At 45.8% G+C, this 25,123-nt stretch overlaps 6 non-coding genes across 6 annotated transcripts; all 6 read right to left on the bottom strand.

The window, feature by feature from the left end:
- Nucleotides 1-12,175: 12,175 nt before the first annotated feature.
- On the bottom strand, nt 12,176-12,247 carry trnap-ugg (transfer RNA proline (anticodon UGG)). Its single transcript has one exon. It is a non-coding gene; the product is annotated as a tRNA-Pro (tRNA).
- Nucleotides 12,248-13,933: 1,686 nt separating this feature from the next.
- Nucleotides 13,934-14,005, bottom strand: trnap-ugg (transfer RNA proline (anticodon UGG)). The gene has a single exon. It is a non-coding gene; the product is annotated as a tRNA-Pro (tRNA).
- A 1,686-nt stretch (nt 14,006-15,691) lies between these two features.
- trnap-ugg (transfer RNA proline (anticodon UGG)) lies at nt 15,692-15,763 on the bottom strand. Its single transcript has one exon. It is a non-coding gene; the product is annotated as a tRNA-Pro (tRNA).
- Nucleotides 15,764-17,449: 1,686 nt separating this feature from the next.
- trnap-ugg (transfer RNA proline (anticodon UGG)) lies at nt 17,450-17,521 on the bottom strand. The gene has a single exon. It is a non-coding gene; the product is annotated as a tRNA-Pro (tRNA).
- A 2,860-nt stretch (nt 17,522-20,381) lies between these two features.
- trnap-ugg (transfer RNA proline (anticodon UGG)) lies at nt 20,382-20,453 on the bottom strand. Its single transcript has one exon. It is a non-coding gene; the product is annotated as a tRNA-Pro (tRNA).
- Nucleotides 20,454-24,517: 4,064 nt separating this feature from the next.
- On the bottom strand, nt 24,518-24,589 carry trnap-agg (transfer RNA proline (anticodon AGG)). The gene has a single exon. It is a non-coding gene; the product is annotated as a tRNA-Pro (tRNA).
- Nucleotides 24,590-25,123: the final 534 nt, after the last annotated feature.

Genomic DNA, 25,123 nt, shown 5'->3' with positions numbered 1-25,123 from the left:
CAAGAAAAGTGGCCACATTATAAAAACACTTAGTAAAAAGACAGTGTCTGTTAAGAGAAAGAGAAATCTATTGAATCAGTCTGGGGGGTTTATCAGTAATTTGCTAAGTATTGCCATTCCCCTCATTACCGGCTTACTGACCAGATGAAAATGCAATTCACTGAGAAAATGTATCTAGTACCTCAGAAACAGATGGGCCAAATTAAAGAGGACTTTCCAGTTGAACACGACATCAGAAAAATAGCCACATATAAATTGGATGGTGAAATGAAAGATATTCTGCAAAGCTCTCAATTGGGTGAATATGACAAAGCGCTGCAGAGGTACTTGGCCCTGACGTGGCAGGCAGAATCTGAAAAAGCCACTTTGACTTTGCAGATGCCTGACACCGATACCCCGGCCGAAAAACCGCACACAGAGCCTGTTTTCGATTATATTTTAGACGCTATCCCACAAAGGCAAAATAAAAATGCCGAAATGGTGTCCAACAATTCTATAGCTAGCTGGAATGAGAATGGGGAATTTGTGTACAAGGGGGGCCCTGTTCGTGGGTCTCATGTGATTGATCTGGTTAGGGCTGTCACACAGCCGCACACGCTGGCCACAGGAAGAGCCCCCAAAGGCTGGGGCAGTTTTATGATGGCGATGGCGGAGATTAACATCCCCGGTTCGGTACTGTCTAACAGAATAAACAGGGAGGTGTTGGAGAAACTGAAAACAACACCTACTAGAAACAGTTCTATGTCTATACAGAGAAATCCTATTTCTCCTGAACCAGACTTTGATATTTCGATGGAGGGGGCGGCTGCCCCACCCGAAACACCACAAAGAGACCAGCCAGCTAAAAAGCATCGGCTGTTTGGGAAATTACCATGGCTGTCTCTGTAAAGCGGGTCCTCATGGTTTTATTTTTTGTATTATTATTTTGGTTGTTGTTTGTTTATATATAGGCTATAGAAATACATACATTGATGTTATCTGTAAAATGTTAAATCCTTGTGTGATTCTGATAATAAAAAATGTATTATTATTATTATTATTATTATTATTATTATTATTATTATTATTGTGTTTGTATGTCAAAGAACATTATCAGTGGTGTTTCACTGTTTTAGTTTATTTGGTTTTTGTGTGTGCTGAATAAAAAATGTAACGCGTGATAAACTATGGTGTTTGTATGTATGGATTTATTAACTACATATAAACATAATTCATGTGTATATAATATTTTATTATCAGGTTAGCAGGCGTTACATATATGAGAATGCCACGTCATTAAGCTTAAACGCACACACACAAACATACACACAAGCATTATTCTATCATTCTATAGTGTCTATAGTGTTATTCATACACTGTTCTAACATTGTTTATTTCTGTTCATGACTGATTTAGCAATTATGACAGATCCTAAAATCATGCATTCGGTTACACATCTGACAATTCTCATTTACATGAAGCTTAAACAGATACATAGGTCTCGTTCTCCTGTTATAAATTTTCACAAACTGCATTACTAATTAAATCTTCAGAATACAAATCCAATATCTGATTTTAAGCTAGCCCCTTACAACGCTGTTGTAAAAAATACACACAGTGGTTTCCACATGTTGTGGATAAAGCATCCTGCAACTGTCTGGAGTTAACACTGTTAACACTGAGTTTGTGTTTAAAAAACACATGATTGATTTAGGGAAATAAGGAGCATTGGGGGGGAATCCGTAAGAATCAAAGAATTCGGCCTTCCCATCTCCTCCTAGATAGATAGCAAGCCAGTGCTCCCCGGGTCGGTCATGCGGATGTGTGTTGATGACGAAACAGGCCGGCCTGTGGACTCCTGACCGTTTGGGGAGCTTGTCAGATGGAAACACACCCAGAAAATAGTCTGTTGTGTAACTGTCCTTAGTCATGATGGCCCCAATCTGTTGCGTATTCATGACCAGAGTATTGAAAGCCACAAGGCAATCGTTTTTCAACTGTAGTCGTAAAGGACTTATCTTAATAATGATTAATGTTAATTTCAACAATGTTGTCAAAAACAGCATACACTATCATGTTCACGGTGGTTGGTAATGGCTGGGCAAAACTAATTTCTGCTCTCAGGTTCCCTGTTTTTATGAGCGAATAGTGCCCAGTGCACTCTTGATCCGGGCTGAGGTTAAATGCAAACAGTGTGTAACCTCTGGCAAACTCCTTACAGTCCACTACCAGAGGCTTGTCTTTGAGGTGCTTTCCGGCTGTTTCCACCAGGTTAAAGTTATCATTTGCGAAATCCGGTTGTAGCGGTTTAGTAGGGATCTGCTCCCCATCTACTTACAGGGCCAGGAAATTAATATCACAATGTTTAAAGTAGAAGGGGTTTATCCACAAAACCAATTGCTATTATTTTAGCCAATTGTCCCAGAAACACATTTTCCTGGTTGCAGACCCTGCTTCCTCTGGCCAGACTGAACACTTTCATATGAACCCGATCTACAGGGTATTTTGCATTAGCCACCTGCAGCACATCGGCATGACCCAGCCTGACAGCGGGGGCCACCCGGACCCTCTTCACAAACACAGCTGCTGAGAGAACCGACAGTTTGAAATCCTCAGCGTTGCTCATGAGACAGAACGCTTCTCTGTTACGGGTGAGTTGAATTTTTATATCAACGCCGTTCAGCACTAATTTGTCTTGAAAAAACATGTCTGCATGAATACAACCCAACAATTCTAGTTTTCGGCTTCCTGCTGTATAGGCCGCTCTATTTCTGAACCCCAGGTTTGTCCCGTTCAGTGCGGTTACTTCATGCTGGCCGGCTGTGTCCTTGACAAAAAGGCCTGCTGAGTACTGTGTGTTCAAAGTGCTTTCACTGTAGTTGAGAATGGATTCTATTATAGCCCTGTATGGATAACAGTTGTTGCTCTGGCTAATAAGTCTGTCACCGATTGTGATGTCGACCTGGCTGAAAAGGGAGGCCACGGGGTAATTTACCAGGCCCACCCGATCATCCTGGGCCAGATCAGTGCCATCATGCTTAGTAATTTTACAAGTCAGGTAGATGATCGTGTTGTTCAGATCTAGATAGTCCTCTCCGTTTCCAGTGATGTAGAATTCCAGTGGGGCATTGTCAGAGAGCGCTGTGAGGGGGGGCACCTACACATAGAAACTCTTCTCAATGCTGGTCTGTGTGGGCACCAGCTGAAAAAGGTCCAGTTCAGATTTGGTGCACTCCTCAGAACTGCAGTGAACGAAAGCCATGTTTAAAATATATCCCCGCGATGTTGTTGCCTGGAGCTCCTTTTCTTACCAGCCCCGTTTCTCTTATGATTGTGTTTCTTCTGTATAGTCCTTTTAACAGGGGCCGGCGGTCCTGTGAGCCCCAGTGGTGTCGTTCTTTTCCTTTTAATGCCTCTCCTGACCTTTCGGAGCATGAATTCTACTGGCCACCGCACTTGTAACCTGCCCGACCACATCTTTAGCTATGTTTCTGGCAGCCAATTTGACGTGTGGTTTGACAATTTCTAATCCGCGTCTCAGAAAAGGCATAGCTACCAGCTACCCCCGCACCGTATTGTACTGGCATCCCGGCGAAACCGGGGAGGCCGTTACCCGCCTGATACTTGTAGTAGTTCCTATACATGTGCGGGTCTCCATAGTTTTTAACAATCACCATGATTTAAAAGTGGTTGTATCTAACAGGTTGGAAATGCAACTTCACTATCACCTTGCCGTATGCGAATGTCACATGTCCGTTCTGGTCAGTCTTTATTTCAGTGCTGATGGTGTCGAATTCATCCATGCTCAGGGGGACATAGTGGAGCTTATCATATAACAGCGTAACAAACTTGCCTTCTTCCCCTTTTTTAGGTATACAGCGCAGAAGCGGGGCATACATGTCACCCACTAGTTGGTGTTCAATTATATCGGTATAAACATACATGTGGTTAAAACCCGCTGTAATATCCGCAGGCTGGGGCGATTCCCCCCCCCCCCCCCCTTCTCGGGAATGAACCCCAAGACATGTGCTAGCTGGCCCGTGGTAAAAAACAATAAAGTCGAATCCCTGAAAAGCCTCACGCTTCTAATATAGTTGTATTGAAAGTATACCTTGGGCAATGTGGGGACGGCCTTGACAGCATTATTCATGGCTGTTAACAATACATCAATGTTTTTATAGTAGCCTTGTGATATTTCATAATATCAGTTTGTATCGGTTGTCTCAGAATGCAATTCAAAGCTCTGTTTCCTGTCAAACGTATTGATGGTCATGGGGTAGTGCATCTCCACCATCCCTACCTCCCATTTACCTGGTAGATCGATGGATTTGGCTAGATGGTCAGTGAAGTTGGAGCTCTTGTTGTTAGGAAATAGTGTCTCCGAGGCATTACTGGTAAAAGTCAGGTAAAATCCATTTTCACTCATTTTTTATCCTCTCACAACCCCCGGGGCTATGTCTTTCACCTCTGAAGCTTTGATCCAACTATTAAATTTAACTCCCCAACTCAGCCATTTGACTAAAACTTGTTTACCCCGGCCACGGCCTCTGGAGTCTAAAATTTTCTGTATTCGATAGACTCTGTCACCATTTGGGTTTATCTTTTGTAACTCTTCGGTGTAAAACTGACCTTTTATGTCGTCACCAGCATAATCTTTTAGTTTGTAAATAGGCCTTAATCCAGGCACACATTTTTTAACTATGAATATTTCATCTGTGAATGTTTGCTCATACCCCTTTTCAAATTTCCCTTTTATTCTCGACACCCTCACATGATCACCTTCTTTAAACTTAAATTTTGAAGGTTTGCTTTTTACAAATGACCCATACACAGTCCTCCACACCCTCAGGGCATTGTCATGGGTGACATCTACTGGTCGTTCCTTGACAGTTCTATGGAATGTGTGATTGTAACTGTGAAACAGCTCTAAAGTACTTCCACATTTTCGATTTTATAGTCCTATTGAATCTCTCTACCACACTGGCTTTCACTTTACTATTTGTCACAAAATGTACAATTTGGTATTGCTTGAGAAGACTTTGAAAACCATGGTTGAGGAATTCTTTCCCCTGATCTGTCTGCAGTTTCTTTGGAACGCGCCCTTGGGTGAATATTCTTTTAAAGGCGGCACACACTTGCTGACCCGTTTTGTTTTTTAATGGTACTGCCCAGGCGTATTTGGACAACACATCTATACAGGTTAGAATGTATTTCATACCGTTGTTGAACTTTGAGAACTGACCCATTTCCACCAGGTCTGCCTGCCATTGCCAGTCAATGTCTTGTACCAGTGTCAAGTTCCTCTTAAACCTCACCCGCGCTGGTCTGTGCACTGTGTATGTATATTGATCCGATAACCATTGTGAAACATGTTCTCTTTTTATACGGTCACCCTTTGCTCTGGCACTTCTCAGCAGTGTATCGAGTCCTCCAAAACGACCGGCTTCTTTAGGCGTATAATAGATCTCTTTTAATCTCTCTTCATGGTTCATTTTCTCGTGATTAATGAATACACCCTTCAACTTAGTAACTTATACCAAATAGTAACACCCAGGTGGCTGAGTGGTTAAGGCATTGGACTTAAGATCTAATAGATGTATGTCTGTGTGGGTTGGAATTCCACTCTGGGTAAGTACTTTTTTGATCAAAACTTTATTTTGTTCTCTTTTTCTAATTTAATTTATTTTATTTTATACCACCCCAAAAACAATCATAAAATATATAACCTAAAATCATCACATGCACATCACTAAACACAGTTTAAAATACTTTTTTATTAAAACTTTATGTTGTTGTTCTCTTCTTATTTTAATGTATTTTATTTTGGTAACAACTTATCGTACCAAACCTAATCATAAAACATAACCTAACACAAATAATAATAAGTTTAAACTCTTAAACATTACACACACACACACACACACACACACACACATACACCATCAGGGTGAGATGGCGGCGAACACTTGTCAAGATGACCTGTGCCCTTTCCAAAATGCCTGTCATCCTAACAAGATGGAGGTCATCCAAACAAGATGGCTGCCATCCTAACAAGATCACGGTCATCCAAACAAGATGGCTGACAGGAGAGGGTCAAAGGGTAAAACCTGTATTCTTACAAGATGGCTGACTGGAGAGGATCAAAGGGTACAGGGTAAGGAGGAGCTTCCTGGCCCATTGGGCTTCTGGGTAAGGAGGGGCTTCATGGCCCGTGAGGCTTCTGGGTAAGGCGGGTTTCCCAGCCGATGGGGCTTCTGGGTAGGGGCGGGGCCACCTGTCACTTTGACATAAAGTACCATCATTACTACTCTGATGTTAGTACTTGAAATGTGTATTACCAAGCATTGATAAGTCACACAGTGTGGCAACAATCTTGGATTATGCCTCGATTTCTCATAAACCCTTATACTGGCTGATGTGTGCTTTGGTATACAGTATCTTTGGACTGTGTTCTACACATATCCTAAAAGACAATTCCTACATGAAGAAACATAGCAGTAATGAACAAAATATTTTGACTTACTGTACATTTTGTTCAATTTTAAGCCTGCAATAACACACTGTCACCACTGGTAGCAGCATATACCACAAACAGCACTGAGATAAAAAAAAATGAAGCGGTCATCTTGGGCATGTACATCGTAACAACAAAACACTATCAGTCACTTGCAACAGTATTAGAGTGGAAACTATTATTTTAAACACACAGACACTTCTGTCTGCAAATACAAATAGTGTAAATTGAGATGTGTTTAAATTAGGGATTATTTCAGATGTAGAGAAACCTTGAAGAGAAGCAAGAGAAAACAAATGTGAAACTAAAAAATTGGATTAAATGTGATTCACATGAAACATAAATACACATTATGTAAAATAAATACATGAAAATCAACAGTGGTACAAGAGCGGTGATGTTGCTGAATCTGTAGTGGTGGATTATTGCTTTCAACTGAACATCATTTCAAACTGAGATTGGCTGGATCCATGCATCAGTTCCTGGTTAAATAGTTAACGATGCAACACGGGGGCGATTTTGTGCTCTTCTATCTCAGTGAAATCGTAACTTATGGTGACATGTTGTATACTGAACTGTGCAGAATCGCTGGCTCTATTCAATATAATTGAAAGGGCGAACATAAGACGTTTACTGTGCGAGCTACAATCGAATAAATGGACCTGCTCATTGAGGCGCTTGATATTAGTAATTGGACATATTTCCCGCTTTATGAAAAACATTGCTTTTACAAGCTGGAATTGTACACTGTAAAAAATGTTACATGCAATCTACTTTAAAAAATTATGGTAACATTATTACACATATTTTTTAAGGTTTAGTTTTTTTGCGAAATCTACCCGAATAAATTAAGTAAAATTTCCTAAATTATTTAGTCTATGGCACACAATGAATTTAATTTAATCTTTTTTATTGTATGTTTTCTCACAAATTAATCAAGTAAAATTTACTCATTTGTATTAATTAAAATGACTTAATTATAAAATGTACTGCCTTTTTCAGGTTAAGATAATAATGAATACAAAATGCAGTTTTTGTTGACAAACATGCTTTTATTGTCTTTTTGGACTGTAACCATAAATAACAAATATATATAAAATGTAAGCAGCAGTTTTAAGACATGAAAAAAAAAAGTTTACATTTCCCATGTCATTGAGAAACATCATTTTGTTACACAAAAACATGTGCATACAAATAACAACTTGTAGCAAAATGTATAAAACCATTTATACTAGCTAAAAGATTGTATGAACAACAATCATGTAGAACAGTATCAAACGCTCAATCAGTGCAGTTTTTTTTCCACCAGAACTTGATAATAATGCTTTGTCTCTCAATCTAAGACATGAGTTTGTTTTTAAGTGTTAGTAATTTGGGGGAAAACTTGCACACATCCAGTTCTAAGAAGAGCTTCTGAAAGGCCTCAAATGTGTGCCTCAGTTCTTTCGAGTAGGTGAGGTTTAGTGCATACGTCAGTCCAAGAAAAACAGCACAGGCTCTAGACAGATTTTCCAAGCCAGCCATGACTTGCACCCCCTCCAAGATGATGCTGACGTCCTCCTGATCATCCCTCTTGCAGATGGCAATTTTCATTATTTGCGGCAGGAGATCTTGCTGTACATCTGTATTGTTGCACTGTAAAACAACCATTAAATAAGTATTTTTATCTTGTCTGTCTCTCTATCATTATATATCTGTCCATAATTATAAAGTTTATTTGTGTACGGTTGTAAACAAACATTTTGAAACATTTTTCTTATAACAGCTTAAAATTCTAAATTTCTTTGTAAACACTAAAACAAAAAAATATGTTTCAGTGGACGGCACACACTGTCAAAATAACAAGCTCAAATATAGTTTCACCAATGACAGAGGGTGTATTCAGGGTAAAGAAAAAAAATACATTTGGTGACACCAGTGTAGGGGGGAAAACTGCAAATTAACCATGTTTACATGAGGAATATAGTGCATTCAGAATGTAAAACAGCCCCCACATTAATTCTAATTTTCAGTTTACTTATTCTGATTGTTGGGGTAAAGTTGTTTTCCCAATTATAAAGAATACCTTATCAATTATTTCTTCCTGTGTCTCGGAACTGCCCTGGGACATATGCAAAGAAAATTTCATTCAGGTTCGGGACTGCCCCGAACCACCTATGAAATATTGCTTGTAGATGTATAAAAGGCTGTGTGAAACTTTCAATAAACGAAGATAAACAAACTGACATTGTGTCAGTGACTTTATTTCCCGGGCCTGTCTCCTGCTGAGAGTCTAAACTGTTACTGGAAGCGCTCACTGGGGTGCCTGATTCACTGGGATCCGAAGGGTTGCTTCAACTGAAGCTTTGCACCTTAACACTGATGTTGATCCCAATCTGTAAATGTAACTGGTCCTACTTGCACCGCTCCAAGCAGAATTCGAACCAGCTTCACCGGCATTGGAGGTGGGTGCACTAACAAGGACGCTAAAGATCATAGCCTCTAGCATCAGTCACTGGGGCACCTCTTGAGGCCAAGTGGAGTGAGGTTTACTCACACAGCTCTTACTAGGTGCTCTCTGTTACATATAAATGAAATTACACTCTGCCTTACATCACGCCTTTTGGGTTTGAGGACTGAAAGATATAACCTACATTTTTTTTTTGGTTACACTATTTCGATGGTCCACTTTAGACATTCTACTAACTGTAAGTAACTACTCTCATTAGAGTATTAGTAGACTGCAAGTAAACTGTTAGGTTTGGGTTAATAGATTACGTTAACACGTAGTTGCAAAGTTACTTATACTCAGTAGAATTTCTAAAGTGGACCACCAAAATAAAGTGTTACCTTTCTTAATATAGTGGCTGACAAAAGTCTTATTTGTGTTAAATATTTTCACAGTAGTTTTAGACAATTTAATTGTAAAAAAGTATTGTTCAGGTTCATCCCCTTGGAATTATAAGGTTCTATCTGACATTTTTGACAAAATTGAGTTATTCACATATTCTTATTCTGTGACAACTTATTTACATTATGTGACTTTTTTTTAAGTTGTGTACATTTTTGGACTTTTTAATTAGAAAACAAAAAGGTTCTGTCTACAAAGTTGAACTCAAACTTCGTACTATAAGGTTCTATTTGCGAGCCAATCAGCACTTATCTAATTCTATCTATCTATCTATCTATCTATCTATCTATCTCTCTCTCTTTTGGCTATTCTTTCTCAAGCCAACATCAAACAAACCTTTCAATCCATACTGATCTCTAGAGAGAAAGACATTTTACCTGTCACACTTTTTGTGGAATATTGGATTTTGTTAATTTAAGACACCTGTTTCAACTCATCAGCTCGTCAGAATAGGCATCGACATGAGACAACTAAAATTGAACTAATTCTCTTAAGCCTTAAAATTGCAGAAATGTCCTTAAATAAAAGAGGAAAATGTATCTCTTGGTTCTATTAGTGAAATCTTCTCAATATTTTGTATCAAACACTAAACCACAATTTCATTAATAAAATGTACACATTATTTTTAATTATTACGTAAAAACAATTAGACCCATGATAAATTTTTTACAGTGTATAAAACATTGCATTTACAAGCCATAATTATATATAACGTGCACATCGGTAATCAATGTGACAACCAAATGAAACAGAAATTAAGCTACTAAATGAGGTTCGGATGATTACTGCGAATTGAAAAGCTGCAGCAGTTCTATGCTATACAAGTACACAAATGAGACTTGTAGAATAAAGTGTTTACTCATTTATTATGATACCAGAGCTATTTATATTATTAAACTAATTTAATTAAAAATGATATATTGAAATCAAATCAGGGTAGTTGACTTTTTGAGATTAATACTGGCTTATACTTCAACATATTTGACCACAAGAGGGGGAACTTCAACATGAAAACTCTTCCGATTTTGTCAAAATTTGCTTTCATCTGATTTATATTATTAGGGGTAAAAAACTTGTAAAAAACACATTTTCTTTAAAGAAAACAAAACACACAGATGACAGTCTGATTTCCCATCAGCTATACAGGCAACAGTATCTGAGGTCGATAGCCCTCCCTTGTGCAGAGGAGCCCAGAAGCCAGCCTTCAAGAGCAAACGAACGAACACTTCGGTGACTGCAAAGTGGGGCCAAGTGGGCTCGTCCTGGAGTTGAACCCAGGGCCTCTCACACCCTCAGCAAGAATCATACCTCTCCTTTGGTGCAGCTCAGGAGTACACGTTCAGCAAAGGTCTCCATAACAAGCCGGCAAACCACATTTCGTCCTCCTCCTCCTCAACAACACACTACATGTCCTCCTCCTCCTCAACAACAACAACAACAACAACAACAACGAACTTGTAAAATACACATTTTCTTTAAAGAAAACAAAACACACAGATGACAGTCTGATTTCCCATCAGCTATACAGGCAACAGTATCTGAGGTTGAAAGACCTCCCTGGTGCAGAGGAGCACAGAAGCCAAGCATCGAGACAGAACAAACGAATGCTTCAGAGAATGCAAAGCGGGGCCAAGGGGGCTCGTCCAGGAGTTGAACCCGGGACCTATCGCACCCTAAGCAAGAATCATACCCCTAGACCAACGAGCCAAGTTAACGGAGGGTGTCGCAGTTTCTGCTGGGCAAGCGTGTAACTGCTTTGGGGCAGACCGGGAGACCTACGCTCACTGACTGATAGCATGGACTGTAGCGCTGACATGTCTTTCCAGAATGGTAACGCCATCCCCAGTGAGACAGCACTGAGAGCATGGTTCAGCAGGCCCGCAAACAACTGAAAAGAATGCCTCTCCTTTGGTGCAGCTCAGGAGTACACGTTCAGCAAAGGTCTCCATAACAAGCCGGCAAACCACATTTCGTCCTCCTCCTCCTCAACAACACACTACATGTCCTCCTCCTCCTCAACAACAACAACGAACTTGTAAAATACACATTTTCTTTAAAGAAAACAAAACACACAGATGACAGTCTGATTTCCCATCAGCTATACAGGCAACAGTATCTGAGGTCGATAGCCCTCCCTTGTGCAGAGGAGCCCAGAAGCCAGCCTTCAAGAGCAAACGAACGAACACTTCGGTGACTGCAAAGTGGGACCAAGTGGGCTCGTCCTGGAGTTCAACCCAGGGCCTCTCACACCCTCAGCAAGAATCATACCCCTAGACCAACGAGCCAAGTTAACGGAGGGTGTCGCAGTTTCTGCTGGGCAAGCGCGTAACTGCTTTAGGGGCAGACCGGGAGACCTACGCTCACTGACTGATAGCATGGACTGTAGCGCTGACGTGTCTTTCCAGAATGGTAACGCCATCCCCAGTGAGACAGCACTGAGAGCATGGTTCAGCAGGCCCGCAAACAACTGAAAAGAATGCCTCTCCTTTGGTGCAGCTCAGGAGTACACGTTCAGCAAAGGTCTCCATAACAAGCCGGCAAACCACATTTCGTCCTCCTCCTCCTCAACAACACACTACATGTCCTCCTCCTCCTCAACAACAACAACGAACTTGTAAAATACACATTTTCTTTAAAGAAAACAAAACACACAGATGACAGTCTGATTTCCCATCAGCTACACAGCCAACAGTATCTGAGGTTGAAAGACCTCCCTGGTGCAGAGGAGCCCAGAAGCCAAGCATCGAGAGAGAACAAACGAATGCTTCAGAGAATGCAAAGCAGGGCCAAGCGGGCTCGTCCGGGAGTTGAACCTGGGACCTCTCGCACCCAAAGCGAGAATCATACCCCTAGACCAACGAGCCAAGTTATCTGACAGTGTCACAGTTTCTGCTGGGCAAGCGCGTAACTGCTTTGGGGCAGACCGGGAGACCTACGCTCACTGACTGATAGCATGGACTGTAGCGCTGACGTGTCTTTCCAGAATGGTAACGCCATCCCCAGTGAGACAGCACTGAGAGCATTGTTCAGCAGGCCCGCAAACAACTGAAAAGAATGCCTCTCCTTTGGTGCAGCTCAGGAGTACACGTTCAGCAAAGGTCTCCATAACAAGCCGGCAAACCACATTTCGTCCTCCTCCTCCTCAACAACACACTACATGTCCTCCTCCTCCTCCTCAACAACAACAACAACAACGAACTTGTAAAAAACACATTTTCTTTAAAGAAAACAAAACACACAGATGACAGTCTGATTTCCCATCAGCTTTACAGGCAACAGTATCTGAGGTCGATAGCCCTCCCTTGTGCAGAGGAGCCCAGAAGCCAGCCTTCAAGAGCAAACGAACAAACACTTCGGTGACTGCAAAGTGGGGCCAAGTGGGCTCGTCCTGGAGTTGAACCCAGGGCCTCTCACAACCTCAGCAAGAATCATACCCCTAGACCAACGAGCCAAGTTAACGGAGGGTGTCGCAGTCTCTGCTGGGCAAGCGCGTAACTGCTTTGGGGCAGACCGGGAGACCTACGCTCACTGACTGATAGCATGGACTGTAGCGCTGACGTGTCTTTCCAGAATGGTAACGCCATCCCCAGTGAGACAGCACTGAGAGCATGGTTCAGCAGGCCCGCAAACAACTGAAAAGAATGCCTCTCCTTTGGTGCAGCTCAGGAGTACACGTTCAGCAAAGGTCTCCATAACAAGCCGGCAAACCACATTTCGTCCTCCTCCTCCTCAACAACACACTACATGTCCTCCTCCTCCTCCTCAACAACAACAACAACAACAACAACGAACTTGTAAAAAACACATTTTCTTTAAAGAAAACAAAACACACAGATGACAGTCTGATTTCCCATCAGCTATACGGGCAACAGTATCTGAGGTCGATAGCCCTCCCTTGTGCAGAGGAGCCCAGAAGCCAGCCTTCAAGAGCAAACGAACAAACACTTCGGTGACTGCAAAGTGGGGCCAAGTGGGCTCGTCCTGGAGTTGAACCCAGGGCCTCTCACACCCTCAGCAAGAATCATACCCCTAGACCAACGAGCCAAGTTAACGGAGGGTGTCGCAGTTTCTGCTGGGCAAGCGCGTAACTGCTTTGGGGCAGACCGGGAGACCTACGCTCACTGACTGATAGCATGGACTGTAGCGCTGAAGTGTCTTTCCAGAACGGTAACCGTATCCCCAGTGAGACAGCACTGAGAGCATGGTTCAGCAGGCCCGCAAACAACTGAAAAGAATGCCTCTCCTTTGGTGCAGCTCAGGAGTACACGTTCAGCAAAGGTCTCCATAACAAGCCGGCAAACCACATTTCGTCCTCCTCCTCCTCAACAACACACTACATGTCCTCCTCCTCCTCAACAACAACAACGAACTTGTAAAAAACACATTTTCTTTAAAGAAAACAAAACACACAGATGACAGTCTGATTTCCCATCAGCTACACAGCCAACAGTATCTGAGGTTGAAAGACCTCCCTGGTGCAGAGGAGCCCAGAAGCCAAGCATCGAGAGAGAACAAACGAATGCTTCAGAGAATGCAAAGCAGGGCCAAGCGGGCTCGTCCGGGAGTTGAACCCGGGACCTCTCGCACCCAAAGCGAGAATCATACCCCTAGACCAACGAGCCAAGTTATCTGACAGTGTCACAGTTTCTGCTGGGCAAGCGCGTAACTGCTTTGGGGCAGACCGGGAGACCTACGCTCACTGACTGATAGCATGGACTGTAGCGCTGACGTGTCTTTCCAGAATGGTAACGCCATCCCCAGTGAGACAGCACTGAGAGCATTGTTCAGCAGGCCCGCAAACAACTGAAAATAATGCCTCTCCTTTGGTGCAGCTCAGGAGTACACGTTCAGCAAAGGTCTCCATAACAAGCCGGCAAACCACATTTCGTCCTCCTCCTCCTCAACAACACACTACATGTCCTCCTCCTCCTCCTCAACAACAACAACAACAACGAACTTGTAAAAAACACATTTTCTTTAAAGAAAACAAAACACACAGATGACAGTCTGATTTCCCATCAGCTTTACAGGCAACAGTATCTGAGGTCGATAGCCCTCCCTTGTGCAGAGGAGCCCAGAAGCCAGCCTTCAAGAGCAAACGAACAAACACTTCGGTGACTGCAAAGTGGGGCCAAGTGGGCTCGTCCAGGAGTTGAACCCAGGGCCTCTCACAACCTCAGCAAGAATCATACCCCTAGACCAACGAGCCAAGTTAACGGAGGGTGTCGCAGTTTCTGCTGGGCAAGCGCGTAACTGCTTTGGGGCAGACCGGGAGACCTACGCTCACTGACTGATAGCATGGACTGTAGCGCTGACGTGTCTTTCCAGAATGGTAACGCCATCCCCAGTGAGACAGCACTGAGAGCATGGTTCAGCAGGCCCGCAAACAACTGAAAAGAATGCCTCTCCTTTGGTGCAGCTCAGGAGTACACGTTCAGCAAAGGTCTCCATAACAAGCCGGCAAACCACATTTCGTCCTCCTCCTCCTCAACAACACACTACATGTCCTCCACCTCCTCCTCAACAACAACAACAACAACAACAACGAACTTGTAAAAAACACATTTTCTTTAAAGAAAACAAAACACACAGATGACAGTCTGATTTCCCATCAGCTATACGGGCAACAGTATCTGAGGTCGATAGCCCTCTCTTGTGCAGAGGAGCCCAGAAGCCAGCCTTCAAGAGCAAACGAACAAACACTTCGGTGACTGCAAAGTGGGGCCAAGTGGGCTCGTCCTGGAGTTGAACCCAGGGCCTCTCACACCCTCAGCAAGAATCATACCCCTAGACCAACGAGCCAAGTTAACGGAGGGTGTCGCAGTTTCTGCTGGGCAAGCGCGTAACTGCTTTGGGGCAGACCGGGAGACCTACGCTCACTGACTGATAGCATGGACTGTAGCGCTGACGTGTCTTTCCAGAACGGTAACCGTATCCCCAGTGAGACAGCACTGAGAGCATGGTTCAGCAGGCCCGCAAACAACTGAAAAGAATGCCTCTCCTTTGGTGCAGCTCAGGAGTACACGTTCAGCAAAGGTCTCCATAACAAGCCGGCAAACCACATTTCGTCCTCCTCCTCCTCAACAACACACTACATGTCCTCCTCCTCCTCAACAACAACAACGAACTTGTAAAATACACATTTTCTTTAAAGAAAACAAAACACACAGATGACAGTCTGATTTCCCATCAGCTACACAGCCAACAGTATCTGAGGTTGAAAGACCTCCCTGGTGCAGAGGAGCCCAGAAGCCAAGCATCGAGAGAGAACAAACGAATGCTTCAGAGAATGCAAAGCAGGGCCAAGCGGGCTCGTCCGGGAGTTGAACCCGGGACCTCTCGCACCCAAAGCGAGAATCATACCCCTAGACCAACGAGCCAAGTTATCTGACAGTGTCACAGTTTCTGCTGGGCAAGCGCGTAACTGCTTTGGGGCAGACCGGGAGACCTACGCTCACTGACTGATAGCATGGACTGTAGCGCTGACGTGTCTTTCCAGAATGGTAACGCCATCCCCAGTGAGACAGCACTGAGAGCATTGTTCAGCAGGCCCGCAAACAACTGAAAATAATGCCTCTCCTTTGGTGCAGCTCAGGAGTACACGTTCAGCAAAGGTCTCCATAACAAGCCGGCAAACCACATTTCGTCCTCCTCCTCCTCAACAACACACTACATGTCCTCCACCTCCTCCTCCTCAACAACAACAACAACGAACTTGTAAAAAACACATTTTCTTTAAAGAAAACAAAACACACAGATGACAGTCTGATTTCCCATCAGCTTTACAGGCAACAGTATCTGAGGTCGATAGCCCTCCCTTGTGCAGAGGAGCCCAGAAGCCAGCCTTCAAGAGCAAACGAACAAACACTTCGGTGACTGCAAAGTGGGGCCAAGTTGGCTCGTCCTGGAGTTGAACCCAGGGCCTCTCACAACCTCAGCAAGAATCATACCCCTAGACCAACGAGCCAAGTTAACGGAGGGTGTCGCAGTTTCTGCTGGGCAAGCGCGTAACTGCTTTGGGGCAGACCGGGAGACCTACGCTCACTGACTGATAGCATGGACTGTAGCGCTGACGTGTCTTTCCAGAATGGTAACGCCATCCCCAGTGAGACAGCACTGAGAGCATGGTTCAGCAGGCCCGCAAACAACTGAAAAGAATGCCTCTCCTTTGGTGCAGCTCAGGAGTACACGTTCAGCAAAGGTCTCCATAACAAGCCGGCAAACCACATTTCGTCCTCCTCCTCCTCAACAACACACTACATGTCCTCCACCTCCTCCTCAACAACAACAACAACAACAACAACGAACTTGTAAAAAACACATTTTCTTTAAAGAAAACAAAACACACAGATGACAGTCTGATTTCCCATCAGCTATACGGGCAACAGTATCTGAGGTCGATAGCCCTCTCTTGTGCAGAGGAGCCCAGAAGCCAGCCTTCAAGAGCAAACGAACAAACACTTCGGTGACTGCAAAGTGGGGCCAAGTGGGCTCGTCCTGGAGTTGAACCCAGGGCCTCTCACACCCTCAGCAAGAATCATACCCCTAGACCAACGAGCCAAGTTAACGGAGGGTGTTGCAGTTTCTGCTGGGCAAGCGCGTAACTGCTTTGGGGCAGACCGGGAGACCTACGCTCACTGACTGATAGCATGGACTGTAGCGCTGACGTGTCTTTCCAGAACGGTAACCGTATCCCCAGTGAGACAGCACTGAGAGCATGGTTCAGCAGGCCCGCAAACAACTGAAAAGAATGCCTCTCCTTTGGTGCAGCTCAGGAGTACACGTTCAGCAAAGGTCTCCATAACAAGCCGGCAAACCACATTTCGTCCTCCTCCTCCTCAACAACACACTACATGTCCTCCTCCTCCTCAACAACAACAACGAACTTGTAAAATACACATTTTCTTTAAAGAAAACAAAACACACAGATGACAGTCTGATTTCCCATCAGCTACACAGCCAACAGTATCTGAGGTTGAAAGACCTCCCTGGTGCAGAGGAGCCCAGAAGCCAAGCATCGAGAGAGAACAAACGAATGCTTCAGAGAATGCAAAGCAGGGCCAAGCGGGCTCGTCCGGGAGTTGAACCCGGGACCTCTCGCACCCAAAGCGAGAATCATACCCCTAGACCAACGAGCCAAGTTATCTGACAGTGTCACAGTTTCTGCTGGGCAAGCGCGTAACTGCTTTGGGGCAGACCGGGAGACCTACGCTCACTGACTGATAGCATGGACTGTAGCGCTGACGTGTCTTTCCAGAATGGTAACGCCATCCCCAGTGAGACAGCACTGAGAGCATGGTTCAGCAGGCCCGCAAACAACTGAAAAGAATGCCTCTCCTTTGGTGCAGCTCAGGAGTACACGTTCAGCAAAGGTCTCCATAACAAGCCGGCAAACCACATTTCGTCCTCCTCCTCCTCAACAACACACTACATGTCCTCCACCTCCTCCTCAACAACAACAACAACAACAACAACGAACTTGTAAAAAACACATTTTCTTTAAAGAAAACAAAACACACAGATGACAGTCTGATTTCCCATCAGCTTTACAGGCAACAGTATCTGAGGTCGATAGCCCTCCCTTGTGCAGAGGAGCCCAGAAGCCAGCCTTCAAGAGCAAACGAACAAACACTTCGGTGACTGCAAAGTGGGGCCAAGTGGGCTCGTCCTGGAGTTGAACCCAGGGCCTCTCACACCCTCAGCAAGAATCATACCCCTAGACCAACGAGCCAAGTTAACGGAGAGTGTCGCAGTTTCTGCTGGGCAAGCGCGTAACTGCTTTGGGGCAGACCGGGAGACCTACGCTCACTGACTGATAGCATGGACTGTAGCGCTGACGTGTCTTTCCAGAACGGTAACCGTATCCCCAGTGAGACAGCACTGAGAGCATGGTTCAGCAGGCCCGCAAACAACTGAAAAGAATGCCTCTCCTTTGGTGCAGCTCAGGAGTACACGTTCAGCAAAGGTCTCCATAACAAGCCGGCAAACCACATTTCGTCCTCCTCCTCCTCAACAACACACTACATGTCCTCCACCTCCTCCTCCTCAACAACAACAACAACAACGAACTTGTAAAAAACACATTTTCTTTAAAGAAAACAAAACACACAGATGACAGTCTGATTTCCCATCAGCTTTACAGGCAACAGTATCTGAGGTCGATAGCCCTCCCTTGTGCAGAGGAGCCCAGAAGCCAGCCTTCAAGAGCAAACGAACAAACACTTCGGTGACTGCAAAGTGGGGCCAAGTGGGCTCGTCCTGGAGTTGAACCCAGGGCCTCTCACAACCTCAGCAAGAATCATACCCCTAGACCAACGAGCCAAGTTAACGGAGGGTGTCGCAGTTTCTGCTGGGCAAGCGCGTAACTGCTTTGGGGCAGACCGGGAGACCTACGCTCACTGACTGATAGCATGGACTGTAGCGCTGACGTGTCTTTCCAGAATGGTAACGCCATCCCCAGTGAGACAGCACTGAGAGCATGGTTCAGCAGGCCCGCAAACAACTGAAAAGAATGCCTCTCCTTTGGTGCAGCTCAGGAGTACACGTTCAGCAAAGGTCTCCATAACAAGCCGGCAAACCACATTTCGTCCTCCTCCTCCTCAACAACACACTACATGTCCTCCTCCTCCTCCTCAACAACAACAACAACAACAACAACGAACTTGTAAAAAACACATTTTCTTTAAAGAAAACAAAACACACAGATGACAGTCTGATTTCCCATCAGCTATACGGGCAACAGTATCTGAGGTCGATAGCCCTCCCTTGTGCAGAGGAGCCCAGAAGCCAGCCTTCAAGAGCAAACGAACAAACACTTCGGTGACTGCAAAGTGGGGCCAAGTGGGCTCGTCCTGGAGTTGAACCCAGGGCCTCTCACACCCTCAACAAGAATCATACCCCTAGACCAACTAGCCAAGTTAACGGAGGGTGTCGCAGTTTCTGCTGGGCAAGCGCGTAACTGCTTTGGGGCAGACCGGGAGACCTACGCTCACTGACTGATAGCATGGACTGTAGCGCTGAAGTGTCTTTCCAGAACGGTAACCGTATCCCCAGTGAGACAGCACTGAGAGCATGGTTCAGCAGGCCCGCAAACAACTGAAAAGAATGCCTCTCCTTTGGTGCAGCTCAGGAGTACACGTTCAGCAAAGGTCTCCATAACAAGCCGGCAAACCACATTTCGTCCTCCTCCTCCTCAACAACACACTACATGTCCTCCTCCTCCTCAACAACAACAACGAACTTGTAAAAAACACATTTTCTTTAAAGAAAACAAAACACACAGATGACAGTCTGATTTCCCATCAGCTTTACAGGCAACAGTATCTGAGGTCGATAGCCCTCCCTTGTGCAGAGGAGCCAAGAAGCCAGCCTTCAAGAGCAAACGAACAAACACTTCGGTGACTGCAAAGTGGGGCCAAGTGGGCTCATCCTGGAGTTGAACCCAGGGCCTCTCACACCCTCAGCAAGAATCATACCCCTAGACCAACGAGCCAAGTTAACGGAGGGTGTCGCAGTTTCTGCTGGGCAAGCGCGTAACTGCTTTGGGGCAGACCGGGAGACCTACGCTCACTGACTGATAGCATGGACTGTAGCGCTGAAGTGTCTTTCCAGTACGGTAACCGTATCCCCAGTGAGACAGCACTGAGAGCATGGTTCAGCAGGCCCGCAAACAACTGAAAAGAATGCCTCTCCTTTGGTGCAGCTCAGGAGTACACGTTCAGCAAAGGTCTCCATAACAAGCCGGCAAACCACATTTCGTCCTCCTCCTCCTCAACAACACACTACATGTCCTCCTCCTCCTCAACAACAACAACGAACTTGTAAAATACACATTTTCTTTAAAGAAAACAAAACACACAGATGACAGTCTGATTTCCCATCAGCTACACAGCCAACAGTATCTGAGGTTGAAAGACCTCCCTGGTGCAGAGGAGCCCAGAAGCCAAGCATCGAGAGAGAACAAACGAATGCTTCAGAGAATGCAAAGCAGGGCCAAGCGGGCTCGTCCGGGAGTTGAACCCGGGACCTCTCGCACCCAAAGCGAGAATCATACCCCTAGACCAACGAGCCAAGTTATCTGACAATGTCACAGTTTCTGCTGGGCAAGCGCGTAACTGCTTTGGGGCAGACCGGGAGACCTACGCTCACTGACTGATAGCATGGACTGTAGCGCTGACGTGTCTTTCCAGAATGGTAACGCCATCCCCAGTGAGACAGCACTGAGAGCATTGTTCAGCAGGCCCGCAAACAACTGAAAAGAATGCCTCTCCTTTGGTGCAGCTCAGGAGTACACGTTCAGCAAAGGTCTCCATAACAAGCCGGCAAACCACATTTCGTCCTCCTCCTCCTCAACAACACACTACATGTCCTCCTCCTCCTCCTCCTCAACAACAACAACAACAACGAACTTGTAAAAAACACATTTTCTTTAAAGAAAACAAAACACACAGATGACAGTCTGATTTCCCATCAGCTTTACAGGCAACAGTATCTGAGGTCGATAGCCCTCCCTTGTGCAGAGGAGCCCAGAAGCCAGCCTTCAAGAGCAAACGAACAAACACTTCGGTGACTGCAAAGTGGGGCCAAGTGGGCTCGTCCTGGAGTTGAACCCAGGGCCTCTCACAACCTCAGCAAGAATCATACCCCTAGACCAACGAGCCAAGTTAACGGAGGGTGTCGCAGTTTCTGCTGGGCAAGCGCGTAACTGCTTTGGGGCAGACCGGGAGACCTACGCTCACTGACTGATAGCATGGACTGTAGCGCTGACGTGTCTTTCCAGAATGGTAACGCCATCCCCAGTGAGACAGCACTGAGAGCATGGTTCAGCAGGCCCGCAAACAACTGAAAAGAATGCCTCTCCTTTGGTGCAGCTCAGGAGTACACGTTCAGCAAAGGTCTCCATAACAAGCCGGCAAACCACATTTCGTCCTCCTCCTCCTCAACAACACACTACATGTCCTCCACCTCCTCCTCAACAACAACAACAACAACAACAACGAACTTGTAAAAAACACATTTTCTTTAAAGAAAACAAAACACACAGATGACAGTCTGATTTCCCATCAGCTTTACAGGCAACAGTATCTGAGGTCGATAGCCCTCCCTTGTGCAGAGGAGCCCAGAAGCCAGCCTTCAAGAGCAAACGAACAAACACTTCGGTGACTGCAAAGTGGGGCCAAGTGGGCTCGTCCTGGAGTTGAACCCAGGGCCTCTCACAACCTCAGCAAGAATCATACCCCTAGACCAACGAGCCAAGTTAACGGAGGGTGTCGCAGTTTCTGCTGGGCAAGCGCGTAACTGCTTTGGGGCAGACCGGGAGACCTACGCTCACTGACTGATAGCATGGACTGTAGCGCTGACGTGTCTTTCCAGAATGGTAACGCCATCCCCAGTGAGACAGCACTGAGAGCATGGTTCAGCAGGCCCGCAAACAACTGAAAAGAATGCCTCTCCTTTGGTGCAGCTCAGGAGTACACGTTCAGCAAAGGTCTCCATAACAAGCCGGCAAACCACATTTCGTCCTCCTCCTCCTCAACAACACACTACATGTCCTCCACCTCCTCCTCAACAACAACAACAACAACAACAACGAACTTGTAAAAAACACATTTTCTTTAAAGAAAACAAAACACACAGATGACAGTCTGATTTCCCATCAGCTATACGGGCAACAGTATCTGAGGTCGATAGCCCTCCCTTGTGCAGAGGAGCCCAGAAGCCAGCCTTCAAGAGCAAACAAACAAACACTTCGGTGACTGCAAAGTGGGGCCAAGTGGGCTCGTCCTGGAGTTGAACCCAGGGCCTCTCACACCCTCAGCAAGAATCATACCCCTAGACCAACGAGCCAAGTTAACGGAGCGTGTCGCAGTTTCTGCTGGGCAAGCGCGTAACTGCTTTGGGGCAGACCGGGAGACCTACGCTCACTGACTGATAGCATGGACTGTAGCGCTGACGTGTCTTTCCAGAACGGTAACCGTATCCCCAGTGAGACAGCACTGAGAGCATGGTTCAGCAGGCCCGCAAACAACTGAAAAGAATGCCTCTCCTTTGGTGCAGCTCAGGAGTACACGTTCAGCAAAGGTCTCCATAACAAGCCGGCAAACCACATTTCGTCCTCCTCCTCCTCAACAACACACTACATGTCCTCCTCCACCTCCTCAACAACAACAACAACAACGAACTTGTAAAAAACACATTTTCTTTAAAGAAAACAAAACACACAGATGACAGTCTGATTTCCCATCAGCTTTACTGGCAACAGTATCTGAGGTCGATAGCCCTCCCTTGTGCAGAGGAGCCCAGAAGCCAGCCTTCAAGAGCAAACGAACAAACACTTCGGTGACTGCAAAGTGGGGCCAAGTGGGCTCGTCCTGGAGTTGAACCCAGGGCCTCTCACAACCTCAGCAAGAATCATACCCCTAGACCAACGAGCCAAGTTAACGGAGCGTGTCGCAGTTTCTGCTGGGCAAGCGCGTAACTGCTTTGGGGCAGACCGGGAGACCTACGCTCACTGACTGATAGCATGGACTGTAGCGCTGACGTGTCTTTCCAGAATGGTAACGCCATCCCCAGTGAGACAGCACTGAGAGCATGGTTCAGCAGGCCCGCAAACAACTGAAAAGAATGCCTCTCCTTTGGTGCAGCTCAGGAGTACACGTTCAGCAAAGGTCTCCATAACAAGCCGGCAAACCACATTTCGTCCTCCTCCTCCTCAACAACACACTACATGTCCTCCACCTCCTCCTCAACAACAACAACAACAACAACAACGAACTTGTAAAAAACACATTTTCTTTAAAGAAAACAAAACACACAGATGACAGTCTGATTTCCCATCAGCTTTACAGGCAACAGTATCTGAGGTCGATAGCCCTCCCTTGTGCAGAGGAGCCCAGAAGCCAGCCTTCAAGAGCAAACGAACAAACACTTCGGTGACTGCAAAGTGGGGCCAAGTGGGCTCGTCCTGGAGTTGAACCCAGGGCCTCTCACAACCTCAGCAAGAATCATACCCCTAGACCAACGAGCCAAGTTAACGGAGCGTGTCGCAGTTTCTGCTGGGCAAGCGCGTAACTGCTTTGGGGCAGACCGGGAGACCTACGCTCACTGACTGATAGCATGGACTGTAGCGCTGACGTGTCTTTCCAGAATGGTAACGCCATCCCCAGTGAGACAGCACTGAGAGCATGGTTCAGCAGGCCCGCAAACAACTGAAAAGAATGCCTCTCCTTTGGTGCAGCTCAGGAGTACACGTTCAGCAAAGGTCTCCATAACAAGCCGGCAAACCACATTTCGTCCTCCTCCTCCTCAACAACACACTACATGTCCTCCACCTCCTCCTCAACAACAACAACAACAACAACAACGAACTTGTAAAAAACACATTTTCTTTAAAGAAAACAAAACACACAGATGACAGTCTGATTTCCCATCAGCTATACGGGCAACAGTATCTGAGGTCGATAGCCCTCTCTTGTGCAGAGGAGCCCAGAAGCCAGCCTTCAAGAGCAAACAAACAAACACTTCGGTGACTGCAAAGTGGGGCCAAGTGGGCTCGTCCTGGAGTTGAACCCAGGGCCTCTCACACCCTCAGCAAGAATCATACCCCTAGACCAACGAGCCAAGTTAACGGAGGGTGTCGCAGTTTCTGCTGGGCAAGCGCGTAACTGCTTTGGGGCAGACCGGGAGACCTACGCTCACTGACTGATAGCATGGACTGTAGCGCTGACGTGTCTTTCCAGAACGGTAACCGTATCCCCAGTGAGACAGCACTGAGAGCATGGTTCAGCAGGCCCGCAAACAACTGAAAAGAATGCCTCTCCTTTGGTGCAGCTCAGGAGTACACGTTCAGCAAAGGTCTCCATAACAAGCCGGCAAACCACATTTCGTCCTCCTCCTCCTCAACAACACACTACATGTCCTCCTCCTCCTCCTCAACAACAACAACAACAACGAACTTGTAAAAAACACATTTTCTTTAAAGAAAACAAAACACACAGATGACAGTCTGATTTCCCATCAGCTACACAGCCAACAGTATCTGAGGTTGAAAGACCTCCCTGGTGCAGAGGAGCCCAGAAGCCAAGCATCGAGAGAGAACAAACGAATGCTTCAGAGAACGCAAAGCAGTGCCAAGCGGGCTCGTCCGGGAGTTGAACCCGGGACCTCCCGCACCCTAAGCGAGAATCATACCCCTAGACCAACGAGCCAAGTTAACGGAGCGTGTCGCAGTTTCTGCTGGGCAAGCGCGTAACTGCTTTGGGGCATACCGGGAGACCTACGCTCACTGACTGATAGCATGGACTGTAGTGCTGACGTGTCTTTCCAGAATGGTAACGCCATCCCCAGTGAGACAGCACTGAGAGCATGGTTCAGCAGGCCCGCAAACAACTGAAAAGAATGCCTCTCCTTTGGTGCAGCTCAGGAGTACACGTTCAGCAAAGGTCTCCATAACAAGCCGGCAAACCACATTTCGTCCTCCTCCTCCTCAACAACACACTACATGTCCTCCTCCTCCTCCTCAACAACAACAACAACAACGAACTTGTAAAAAACACATTTTCTTTAAAGAAAACAAAACACACAGATGACAGTCTGATTTCCCATCAGCTTTACAGGCAACAGTATCTGAGGTCGATAGCCCTCCCTTGTGCAGAGGAGCCCAGAAGCCAGCCTTCAAGAGCAAACGAACAAACACTTCGGTGACTGCAAAGTGGGGCCAAGCGGGCTCGTCCGGGAGTTGA

This window comes from Amia ocellicauda, chromosome 2 (assembly GCF_036373705.1).
Source record: "Amia ocellicauda isolate fAmiCal2 chromosome 2, fAmiCal2.hap1, whole genome shotgun sequence".
NCBI lineage: Eukaryota > Metazoa > Chordata > Actinopteri > Amiiformes > Amiidae > Amia > Amia ocellicauda.
The sequence above is the reverse complement of the archived record's forward strand: the minus strand, read 5'-3'. Positions and strand labels throughout refer to the sequence as shown.